The 12,793-nt window shown below is 31.4% G+C and overlaps 1 protein-coding gene across 1 annotated transcript in view; it reads right to left on the bottom strand.

Moving 5' to 3' along the window:
• Positions 1–12,793, bottom strand: part of mirr (iroquois-class homeodomain protein mirror) — a 112,689-nt gene that overhangs the window by 35,974 nt on the left and 63,922 nt on the right. The window lies entirely within an intron of this gene.

The following is a 12,793-nucleotide window of genomic DNA, read 5'->3' as shown; positions in this document are numbered from 1 at the left end:
GGCGTTCTCACAATTAAACGTGAACGGAAGGTGGACTTCTTCCATCTTAGTATTTCATATATAACTTGCTTCTATCAAACAGGAATACATTATTCGATCCTTAATCCAACACACGATTCTAAACATGTTCTCAAATCAATCGCGATATAAGAATGTATCCACAATTAGGGCGCACTGATACTAGAAATTGTTTTTAAAACAATATTTAAGTTAAGTATTATTTAATTCCGTATCCGGGCGGATAAAGCACTGTGTGTGAAATAGAGCTAGAACCCAGGAGAGTTTTCCACTCGATGGCCACTCTCAGGTAATAATCCGAAAAAAGGATATCGATTGGAGATAGTGCAGTGGCAGACGCATTTGTCTATTAAGTTCCGGGTTCGTTTCTTGCCTGAATAGACGTGAAATACTCGTTTTAAAAGCGGGTCTACAATGCGATATTTCAGTATCTGACTGGCGCCTAAACCGTGAGATTGATCCTTTTACCTTCCGCGAAACAAAAAATATCAAGATATGCTGCAATAGTAATAAAAATGCAGTACCTTATGCACCAGTAGGTACGATAGAGACGATAATGACGATGATGATTATTAGAAGAAGACACAAAATTGACAGATATTTTAGCAGACTATTACCCGTATGCAGAGACAAACCTTAAGGTGAGGAAAGTACATTCTATTGTCTTCACCTTCGGGTTATTCTCTGCATTTGAAATTAGAATGTACTTTCCTCACCTTAAGTTTTGTCTCTGCATACGGGTATATGTCATGCAAATTATTGGAAATGGATATGGGGTAATGAAAAGTTTAAAAAAAATCAAAATGCGACGATTTCTGCAACGAGCACGATTTTCTTATTTTTTCTTATTTCTTTTTATAAGTGAAAATATACATGAATAATTGTTTTTTAAATTTTGTATTTGTCAATATACTATCAAACTAAGCCAAAATAAAAAAAAATGTATATATTGTACTATCAGCGCAATGATTTTTTAGAGTTTTCTGATTTTTAAATTACTCCGGCTGCGACGTCTCAAGTTCTATACGGCGAAATGTCCTGATCGGTGTGTTGGCTTTCCGGTAACCGAAAATCTAACACAATACTACATCTTTGGTTGATTCGGAAGAACTTGTGACGTCGTCAAAAGTAGTTCGTTTTTATTGAAATAATTTATATTATTTTTCTCGTATATTTTTAAGTCTTCGGAATTCAATTTCATGTTCCGATTCATACCACGCGTGAGGAAATATTTTTTCAATACAATTTCCCATAGTACTGAACTTCGTCACTAAGAACTTTTTTATTTAATATATACAAACCAAGTGTTCCACAAATAAGATAAACATTTTTCTTTTAATTCTCCTGTAAAATTCGTTTTCCGCTAATAAGCCCGTTTTTGCCATGTACCCGTCAATTTAGACCGATTATCCGTTAATTCAGTTGGCGTAGGCAGAGAAGTTGTAGTGCCAAACGTTCATATCACCGTGAAACCCACGTGTACATAGTTTTTTTCAAAATTCAAGCATTTAGTTTTGCGTCTATGTAAAAATCTCACACAAAAACACGCTCTTCAAATTAATATACTAAACTGTATATAATATCGATGATTCCGGTTTCAATGTTAACAATGCGAAAACAGTATACGTACAAAAGTATCAGTGTGAATTTTAGTGAACAATGTGTAATGTGCGCACAGGTGTGACGACAGAGTGTTGTTCTTAGCAACATTTTTTTTATATTTAAGTCTGCCGGCCAACACGATGAACAAAGGTAAATACTCGCAGAATTACATACTCCAAACATGGATTATCTGTCCACAAGTGTCCAACACACATGTGATTTAGAGTGTCAGCCATTTTGTAATCACTACATTCCCACTCATACTAACAGCAACATTATATGGATAATCCCGCTTCACCCCAAGCGCATCGGTGTCATCAAAGCTTTCAACTATCGATTCTGAATTATTTAATACTAGCATTTATATGGGTACGTATATACGAATGTAGTTCAAACTTGGTTCGAACATAGTGAGCACATGTTTATTCGCTCCGGTCAAAACGTCATGATTCATGATTACATTAAAGTACCATTAATCCAGCTATTTACGGTTAAAAAATCATCATCATTTGCCTTCTGCACTTAGTGGTGCATAGGACACTGCTTTGTTAAACCAATGAGGCGTATATCGATCATCTCTTGCATATAACTGATCAGTCATTTACTGCAGGCGCCTGTCCAGAAAAACAAAAGATTGCAGTTTAAACATCCCAACCGAAAATTGCAATTACTTTGTATAAATCATTTGTTCGTGGTTTGCTTGAATTTAATTATATAATATGGTCTCTTAATTATAATATTTAAATAACGCGGATTGAATCGGTGTAACGTTAATTTTTAAAATCGTTAATATTTAGAATCGGATCAAATACTTTCATAATCAACTATTATGATCGTCTAGAGTACTTTCATATCTTTAGTTTAGAAATCAGAAGGATTTCGGCTGGTTTGATATTCTTGCACAAATTTATATCTAACTGTATAGATGCCCATGATATCCTTGCTCAGATAAACCTTAATGTACCTCGCTGTAACTTTCGTACCGATCCTGTCTTTGTTGTGGGTAATTGGAAAACTAACATCGGATTATTTTCCCCTCTGCCGAGGACCCTCAGAACAGTGAACGAAATCTCACTAAACGGTACTGTCGATGTGTTCCTACAGCAAGGGCAGGCATTTAAGAAGCAAGCGGTGTTGTCTCTCCTGACTCGCGATGTCACACTTACCATTTCCGCCTAGATTATGCTATAAACACACCTTTCATTGATTATACACTTTGTTAATTAAAGTAGATTTTAAGAACGTTTAGATCAAGCACTACTTATTAATACTATTCTATTAAGGCTTACTGAAGCCTGTTGATTGGCTTAAACAAAAAATAAAATAAAAAAAACCCTTCCTGTCAATATTTTAATATTTTACATCCATTCTGCTAGGAATTGTACTCAGGATCTTGAGAATGGCAGGCAAACGCGCGAACAACTACACAATGAGGCGGACGTATCTCCACTCGATTTTGTAATTAAAGATTTTTACCGGAGTCAGAGCAGCACTGGCTCTAAAACAAGGCTCCGGTTACATTTCACGCACAGAACTGTATTCTTCATCCACCTGGACTTGGAATAGAAGATTTTGTATTTATTTTTTTTTTAATTAAGTGGTAATATAAAAAGTATTTCGCTTCAAGTGGCAGTTCAAGGACTATTAAATATTAGGATATAAGAACACATTATTGAAAAAAATATTTCTTTTTCGTTTCGTTAACGGGAATTGGACCGGAGACCTCATGCATGGTAGACAAATGCATTAACCACTAGAAAACGATGTCGATTTTTAATAAAGTTAAGTAAATATTTAATTGTCAGTACGTTTTTTGAAAATGAAAAATTTTGTTTCAATTGTCAAAAAAATCCCTCAATATTTACCCACAACAGGCGTAGATAGGTACCTCGACGATATTCTGAGTATCCAGATAGATACATATTTATCATGAAACATTATGCAGATTCCGACAACCATCACAAAATTATGACACAAATATTTTACTGTTTATAATTTTTAATTTAGCAAATCAATGAGAACTTTATAATGTAACAATGTTACACTAATTTATTGATAATTTTATTTTTTGTTTTTATTATTTGATTAAGCTTTTGAGTAATTTGCGCGTTCAGTGTGTAACCGTGTGTAAATTTATATAAATTATATTATTATTTTTATCTCCCAATAATTGTTTGTCATCAATTGCTTTTGTCATAGTAAATCAAATAGTTTCCTAATAAAAAACACTGCTAAATTGAAATCAAAATATTAAACAATATTTAAAAATAGGAATTTCGTAAAAGAAGTTAGCAGAAACATCAATTTATAAATTCGTTTTAAGAAAGTAGGTTAAAAAAGGTAAAAACGCTTGAGTATGAGTTTGTAGATACTTTAGATAAATAATCAATAAGAGTGTGCAATTAAAATAAATAATAACTTTTTACGTTATAAAATAATATTTCAAATGCTGTTGTATTGCTACTAATAATCAAATATTGTTTATCTTTACACTCGGCAATGTTGAATTCGCCAATTGAATACCGTAAGAAAACGTGTCTAATTAATTAGCGTATATTTCTGCTTGCTTTTCATTGCATTCGACAGCACAGCCATAAAGTCATAATTAATATATGATGTCTCCACAATAAACACCCCCAAACCAGGCGTCATTAGCAGACGGAGACGGACCCTGATTCAATTTAATGTTAATAAAATAATAAAAGAGACAACATTCAAAACAGATGCGCGTTAAAAATTTGATTGATGATATTTTCTGATAGTGAAATGGGTGGGGTATTTTTTACCCTTGTAATGAGGCAAGCTCGACTATCGCACATCATTTACATGTGTGAAGGGTTGATATTTTCAAATGACATTTGCATCCTAAGGAGGTGTGTCTTTCTAAATCTGTAAGGTTAATCTGGCTTGTCAAACGGTGTTAACATGATTGATTGCATGTAGCTAACGTTTCTTCATTGATTATGTGTATTTTTAAATACATGTTGATATCTGAAATATTTCAGTATTTTTAAATATACATCTAAATACCTTCAAAAATTGCTGTTCAAACATTACGACGGTAAGAAAAAATCTTTGACATTTAAAAATATAAAATAATTCATATAATGGATACTATAAAGCATATTTATTTTTTATATTGACTGCACTAATTTTGCGGTTATGTATTGTGATAAAATATATAAAGAAACAATGTTTTGACAATTTTTTTGTAGATAAAGACTGGCTTTGAACCCCTAAAGAGCTGTTAATATTTACATGTTACAACATACATGAAAAACGTTTTACCGAAAATAATATAGAAGTCTTTAACTTCAAAATCGTCAACAAATGGAAGAGTTGAAGGAATATAGATGTTAGACAGAATGGTGAATGTTACACAGTGTGTAAAGTGGCCACTTAAATCAACCAAAGACAGGTCATAAGCTATCTGTATACGTAGACTTCTCTATTACCTTCTGTATTCTTCGTGTTCTTCGTGTCTGTTGTAATATGTAAATATATAAAGAACATCTTTGTTTTCAACTACCCATATGTTTTTTCTCCTACCCACCGATTTCAAAGCTATACAAGTTTCATTATCAAGGCATGATAAACAAATGATTTTTTTCCATTTTAGTTTAACAGTGTTTTCTAAATATTGAATCAAAACATATAGAGCAAAAGACTGATCATCTTACCTTAATGTGTCATTTTTTATCAAGATACGCTGCGATTGGTGTACCAATTTAGTCCCCTATGCACCATTAGGTGAGGAAAAAGAATGATGATGATAGTAATTATGAAAAAAAAGACGTTATTTGCTTAACACATTTTTCTTAAAATGCAGCGTGTCAATCAAATATAGGAAATATACAAATGTGTTTTTTTCCGCAATATCTATTTACACTTTTCGATTAAATTGAAAACCAGTTTATGAAATCTTTTTAAGTATCTGGAATACTAATCACAACAATTCAGACATGTTATCTGCCAAGCGCTTTAGTTAAGCGATTCAATTTGATATGCACGCCATGCTCATAATTCGTATTAAATTAGACATTTGAAAAATATGACAACACTTAAAACTTCGGGGTAGGAAATTCTTATAAAAAGCGTGTCTGCGCAGCGTGCAGAGTGTGAAAAAAGCCAAGTGTTCTACGCCTCTGTGCTCGCCAGCGACCCGCAATTAAAAATGCATAAATCATGGTGCGCCACTGCGCAGTCCGCTAGTGGCGGCTCGTTAACAGCAAGATAGCTAAAGGGGCATCTGCTTCGTTAATGCTCAAATCTTTCGCTCTTCTCGAAATAGCAGATAATGTGCGCTACTGAAAAATAAAAGAAACCCCATTTAAAGGGTGTGGTCGCGATGTGATTTGCAATTAAATACACCATTGCATTTTTGGCGACGAATTTTATGGTTATAATGCCCGCGGAATGTCGTTAAATAATAAAATAATATACGTAATCAAGTTAATTGAATGGTGTTTTAAATGTTAGCCAGTGTGGATGTCGATATGGCAAAGGTAGGGAATAAGCAATACTATTATTTTAAAATAAAGTTTATATTTGAAACACTAACTTTTTGGTTATTCATTCTAAAAAAAAAAAAATACAAAATACTTTGTTATTAACCACTTATTTTTTATTCTTTCAACCGACTGGTTTCAAAGCCACAAAAACGTATTTATCAACGTATAATATAGGAAAAGATTCACTAGTTAAGAGTACCTTGATAAAGAAGCTTGTGTTGTTCCGACCGATCGATAGAAAAAACAAAAAAAAATGGTTAAAACCATTTTTTTTAAATATATATATTATTACTATGGATAACTCATAGCACCATTTCCGCAATAAAATACCTCAAGGGCGTTTTACAAAGTGATTCTCTGAATATCTTATATGGGAAATACCAAAGTTTGGTTTAAAATAATTGAGTGTTCATTTATACGTTTAATTTTTTTCGTTTTTCTCTTAGGTATTCGCCATTCCTTAACTCTCCCCTACATACGGCAACAGATTTTGTATTCCACCCGCAGTGGACTTATATAAATGAATTTAAAGATTCCAGAAATAGGTGACTGATATTAATTATTTTAATAATTGTTATCATCGTAAAAAACATCGTATAACAAAGCCCTATTAAATAATATAACACTGAAACAGGTATGTTCTCTTTTGTTATGACAAATTTACCCAAATAAACCAATGGGAATACTTTTCTTACGCATTATTTTTTATTATTTTTAATGTAAATGAAGTAAAACTCCGTATATCTGAACTTCAGTCATCCGGATTGCCAAATATCCAGATCGTTATAAGGAAATAAAAAGGGCAGGTTTACAAATCTTTTTTGCCTATAAACGAGTTTTTTCGTCAAAACAATTAACTTTGCTGGACAATTTTGAGTAAATTTTTTATGTGATTCCGTTTTCCTGTATTATTTTGAAAGTATTAAAAGTATGATCATAGAGCAAATTTTGTGGTTTCTTTCAAAACATTACCTCAATTCAATGGTTAATCTAATTATCAAAATTTCGGCATATCGGAATAATGTCAAGCACTCATTAATCCGGATAGTTGGAATTAAACTGTTTGCTTTTCTGGTTCAGGAAAAATATGATTTAAAATAAAAATAAAACGCTCTATAGATACGAGAGCAGATTAAATATATCAATATTTTTATTTTAAATGCATCAAACGTTTTAAAATGAGTTAAACATTTGATTTTTATGCTCATAATTAATCTATCTAATAATATAACAATAATATAACAATAATATTTAACTAAATATGTTAAATAGAGGCATATTTATTGCGTAAAATGCGTTGGTGTTTACCATTGTTGACCTTTTGATTTTTTTTTAAACGATCTTGTTTATTTCTTACGAATAACGGAAAAAAATGAATAAAAGTAGAATTATTAAATAAAACATAAAAAATACAAAAAGTGTGTAAATACGGATATATAATAGAACGATAAAATTATGCTCCTTAAAGTCTAATATAATTTTAGCATAATTACGCCCAGATGATATAAAATACCGATTGAAATAATAATACACATTTTACTTTCTCTTCTGAAAATGTGAAGACTTGCTGGTCTTTTTAAATTCTTGAGCCCTTTAGGAGTGTGCCTATCCATATTTTATTGCGTAAAATTAAGTGGTAGAATATAAAGCGAAATTTTCGAGTATATTAAGGGGTGAAAAGGGTTCGTGGTTTTGTGGGAAGGAAGAAACAAGCTTGTTCTAAGGGGATGAGAACCCAGAAATGTAGGTGGATCCACAATACCCGCACTTTATAATAAAAATCTTAGCACTAAATTGAAAAATATTTTGTTGAATTATATTTTATTATTTATATAGGCAAAACGACGAAGTTCAGTGCTATGAGAAATTAAATGCGAATTTTTTTTTTATGGTTTATAAAAATTAAATAATTTAATTGCTCGGCCAAGTTTCTCAAAAATGTATTAAAAAATAATAAAAATGATTTCTATAAAACGAGGCTTCTTTGAACGACGTCACTAGTTCTCCGAAATCAACCAATCCTACCTTCCTATCAGGACAACTCACTGAAGAGAACTTGAGACGTTACAAGCGGAGTCATTTCAAAATTACAAAACTTTAAAAAAAAAAACTGTTAATACGATATATAAAAATAAAAATAAAATCATTTACAAATAAAAAAAACCACTGAACTTCCTCATTCAGTCAAATGAATCTCATCCGCATCAATAAAGCTATCAGCTCTTTGACTTTACAAAAATCATCAAGTGAAAGAGGCTCAAACAAGCAGAACGTGTGTGTTAGACAGCGTACAAATTAGCCACATACACCAGCCAACGTGATTATTTATTTCCCTAAAATGTTCTCCATCTCTGTAGTAATATTATTTTAATCGTAGCTCTAAATCTTTACAATTCGAATTTCGCGTTACACGGATGTTTGTGAACATAAATAATAACTCAGAATTAGTGTATAACTTGTATCCAAACTACCGATATGAATCGTTATAATAAATAAAAATATTGACTGAAAATAACGTTAAAATGGCGGCTTATTAATTTATATATTCATCGCTGCAGTAGTTTTGGATCTCAGGCAGTACAACGGCCTCCTTAAAAAAATATTTAAGAAAAATAAGGAAGCCCACATGATGTAAATACATTTACCGATAACTTCATCAATCAAACTATAAAAATTCTTAAGCAAATTACTTAAACGCTTATCACTTTATACACCTACGTTGAAATCTACCAACAAAATAAGAATGTAAAATGTTTAACCACGCGGGCAAATAAATCTTTGATATAATTTTTCAGGTTTGATGTATAAGCAAAAAAAACTACGTCTATTATATTATTTGCCAATTAAAAAATGTATTTTCATAATAAGGAAGTTGGTGTTTCGGGGAATTGGATATTAAAAAAATACCCACTAAGAATTAGAGCATTGAGCATTTAATTGAACGGCGAATTTCCTCGAAAATATGATTTTAAAATCATTAAAATAAACCACTTTGAAATATCTTAGATTTGAATACGTGTAATATTAATATATTAATAACCAATCAATTATAAGGTTCTAATATTGTTGTGATAGATTCCAACTATGCAAAGTCTACTTTTAAATACAAAATAAACTTACCGTTTCCAACTCGCGACGTCGCGTCGCGGGTGGTGTAATTTTGAAGTTTCGTTGGGGATTTTCAAAATGATTTTCGATGATAATACAATACATAAATTTATTTTTTAAAAGGCTTAGTTTGATAGTCTATCAACAATAAACTTCCTTATATCGTCTCTGAGTTTTTAGTTATGGGCGGTGAAAAATTCCTATAACAGTTTTTAAATATTAAGCAATAATTGCATTAATAATAGTTAAAAAAAGGTTATTCGATTATTGGCCCCATAATCGATAATGTTTTTTGGAAAAAGAAATCAATTCCGTTAGAATCAACATATAAGAGTAATTAAGGCGTGGTTTCATTAGTTCCTGTTGATTGAACAGACTTGATGATTTTCATGCGTATTTACCTTTTGTGATTTGAATGCGATAGTTTAATTAATGGTAGTAAATCTTCGGAACATTAAATCGAAATAAACAGTTGTTTTTACTAGGTGCTCGAGAAAACAGCAGCTTTGGAGAGTGAACAACATTCAATACGGAAAGTCTAGATAACATTTTTAAGGTTCATACAGTAGACACTCTTTATAAAATAAATTCCACTATACAAATTTATAAAGACGAAAAAAAAAAGAATTAGAGAATAAGTCACTCAGATACCACAATAATATTAAAATTCCCAAATTCCACACAAATCATGATCAAAATAGTTTTGTCTTCAAAGATGTAAAAAATTATAATACCAGTGAACTAAAAACAATTAAAAATAATATTTCAATAAATAAATTTAAAGTAAATCTGAAGAAATTTTTTGAACACGAGTAAAAACTGCTTTTAATGTTAACTAGTATGAATGTATTATTATTTTATGTTTTATCTTTATATTTTCTTAGTTTTTTTTTCTCATATACTCGTTTATTCAAAATTATATAAACTCTTATAAATAAACAACTACAACAGTGTAAGTCACTCTCCAAGCCCAAGAGTTAGTATCTTTTTTTGGAGTGTTACAGTGATAACATTTACTAGATGTATAAAAGTTGATCTGCATAGAAGTTTTTTAAAAAATGTACCTTTTATGAAATTTATCAGTGATAAAAAAATAATTTAAAAAAAACTGTTCCATTAAATAATTATAAAAAATGTGGACTAAAGCTACGTATATAAGGGACTGTTGAGTTAATGATAGTTTGTGATTATTAAAATCCACAACTTTGGTCGCCTGATTATATTGTCTGTGGCGGTCATAATGCGATCTGTACTATATAAGGACTTACTTTCATACTGATCACTCACTAACAAATAGAAAACGTAAACTTTTATAAAATATTGATAGATTGAAGTATTGCATCGACGCTTTCACATATTTTTAGTCAGTGTCTACTGTTGACATACCAGACAGTATTTATAAATTAGTTTTAAATAATTTTGTATTCCACGTTCAAAAATAAAAATGAATATTTTATTAGAGCGAGTATAAATAATATGTTACTGGAAGGATACATCCTGAATATCCTGATAATTATTTATTGCATTCCTGATTGATAGATCCTGTGTGGAGTTTATCAAAACTTGTCACGTGCATGCGAAATTCCTAAACAATACATTCTCATTCAAAGTATCATTCCATAGGACTCGACAAAAACGGATAAATAATAAAATTATCTTTTCAAGCTGTAAAGTCAACATTTTTACTTCTTTTCTATATTTTTCCACTAATTGTACGTACTTTAAATCATTATTGACAATCAAATGTTATTTATATTTGTAGTATTCATTATTTGAATTTTTTTGTAACAGAGAGGTAAAAAAATTGAGAGGGGAATTAGGTAGTAAAATCCAGCTGTGTCTACTCAAAATCTTTTTCACTAACTTAGTTGCCAAGCATTTCCATAAATGATGATACATATTTGTATTCATCCACTTACCGATTTACCGATTTAGGATTACCAGTTTTATGCTCTTTCTCTCTATTTTTGTATTGTAGATAATGCGCATTGGTGATTTATTTGCAACTGTTTTTTTTGTTTTTATCAAATACAAGAGGCTGTACCTTTAAATTTTCTAATTTTTCAAAAATGTTTTAAAAAGAAAACTGGCCACGGCAGAATTCTTGTTTGTTGGCATATGAAAATTGATGTTTTACATAGTCACAAACAAATAGTTTTGCTATTTAGTCAACTTCTGATTTTCAGTTTATTTTGTTTCATGAGCACCATCACGCCATTTCCCCGTAGGGGTAGGCAGAGAGAATGGACCGCCACACACGTCTATCCTGGCATACAATCCTAGCCTCTTCCACATTCATACATCTTGTCATACATGCCCTTCGGTTCTGTCCGCTTTTGACATGACCAGACTTAAGATTTTGGTTTATCTGATCATGCCACGTCTTCCTCGGTCGTCCTCGTCTAACGTTGCCGTTCATTTTTGCCATATATACTTGTTTCACCATTCTCTCGTCGTCCATTCGTTCTACGTGACCAAACCATCTCAGAGACCCTTTCTTAATCTTATCAATTATGCTTGTCTCAGATTTACACTCTCGCCTGATTTCATCATTCGTAACCCTGTCATACATTGATTTCCCACACATTCGTCTAAGAGATCGCATTTCAACCGCGTTCACTCGGCTTTCATCCTTCCTCTGCCAGTTCCATGTTTCACTTCCATACAGAAATCTACCACTACCACTGCCACAAATCTTTAAAAACTTCGAGATATGCGTGAACTTAGTTTATTTTAGTAAGAAAACATCCACTTACTTGGTGAAAGAATACCAAAAATAAAATAAAAAATGCTCGGCAATTTTTCTTACATGCTTACGAAATTACAAATATATGCATCGAAATTGGCGTAGGCGTAAATGAATATGTTACTTCATTCACGACCAGTTGAATAAAGTCAATGATTTATTTTAAATTGATTAAAATGGTGAATTCAAACTGACCAAATTTTCACTTATCAGAATCTAACCAAAGCCCACAGATAAATTCCAAAGGGTTTTTCACGTGAAGACAAAAATAAAATAAAATTTAATATCTTGGTCTGAATACCACTGAAATTTCTGAAAACTGAAATGTAAAGATAATGTCCGGGAATAAATGGTCAGAACCTGTCTGGATGACCATCGACACCCTCCTGACATCATTAATAATTCTTCATAGCAAATCCACCCCGACAGACCTTGTGTAGCCTTTTAGCTGCCCTCAACTTTGGTCCTACCTGATTAAGAATGCACATGTCCTGGGTACAAACCTATTATTTATTATTTAGATTCAATATCAAACGAGCCCCGCACCACAAGGATATACGCTTTTGTAAATCTCCTTTAAATAGTACACGAAATAAACGGAAAAACTAAATATTTTACATATTAACTTATTACTCTTCCAGACGATTTACACAATAATTTATCATTAAAGCACATAAAAAATCACATACAGGTAATTTTTATGTTTAGTGTACAAGTAATTTATATGATGAATTGTAACATTAGCGTACTCATAAAATATTGTAAAAATAATCACTAAAGTAGACAGGCATAATTACTATCCAGAATT

Source organism: Micrasema longulum, unplaced genomic scaffold, assembly GCF_059751315.1.
Source record: "Micrasema longulum isolate JH-2025_06_02 unplaced genomic scaffold, ASM5975131v1 h1tg000107l, whole genome shotgun sequence".
Taxonomy (NCBI): domain Eukaryota; kingdom Metazoa; phylum Arthropoda; class Insecta; order Trichoptera; family Brachycentridae; genus Micrasema; species Micrasema longulum.
This window is presented reverse-complemented; position numbering and strand designations above follow the sequence as displayed.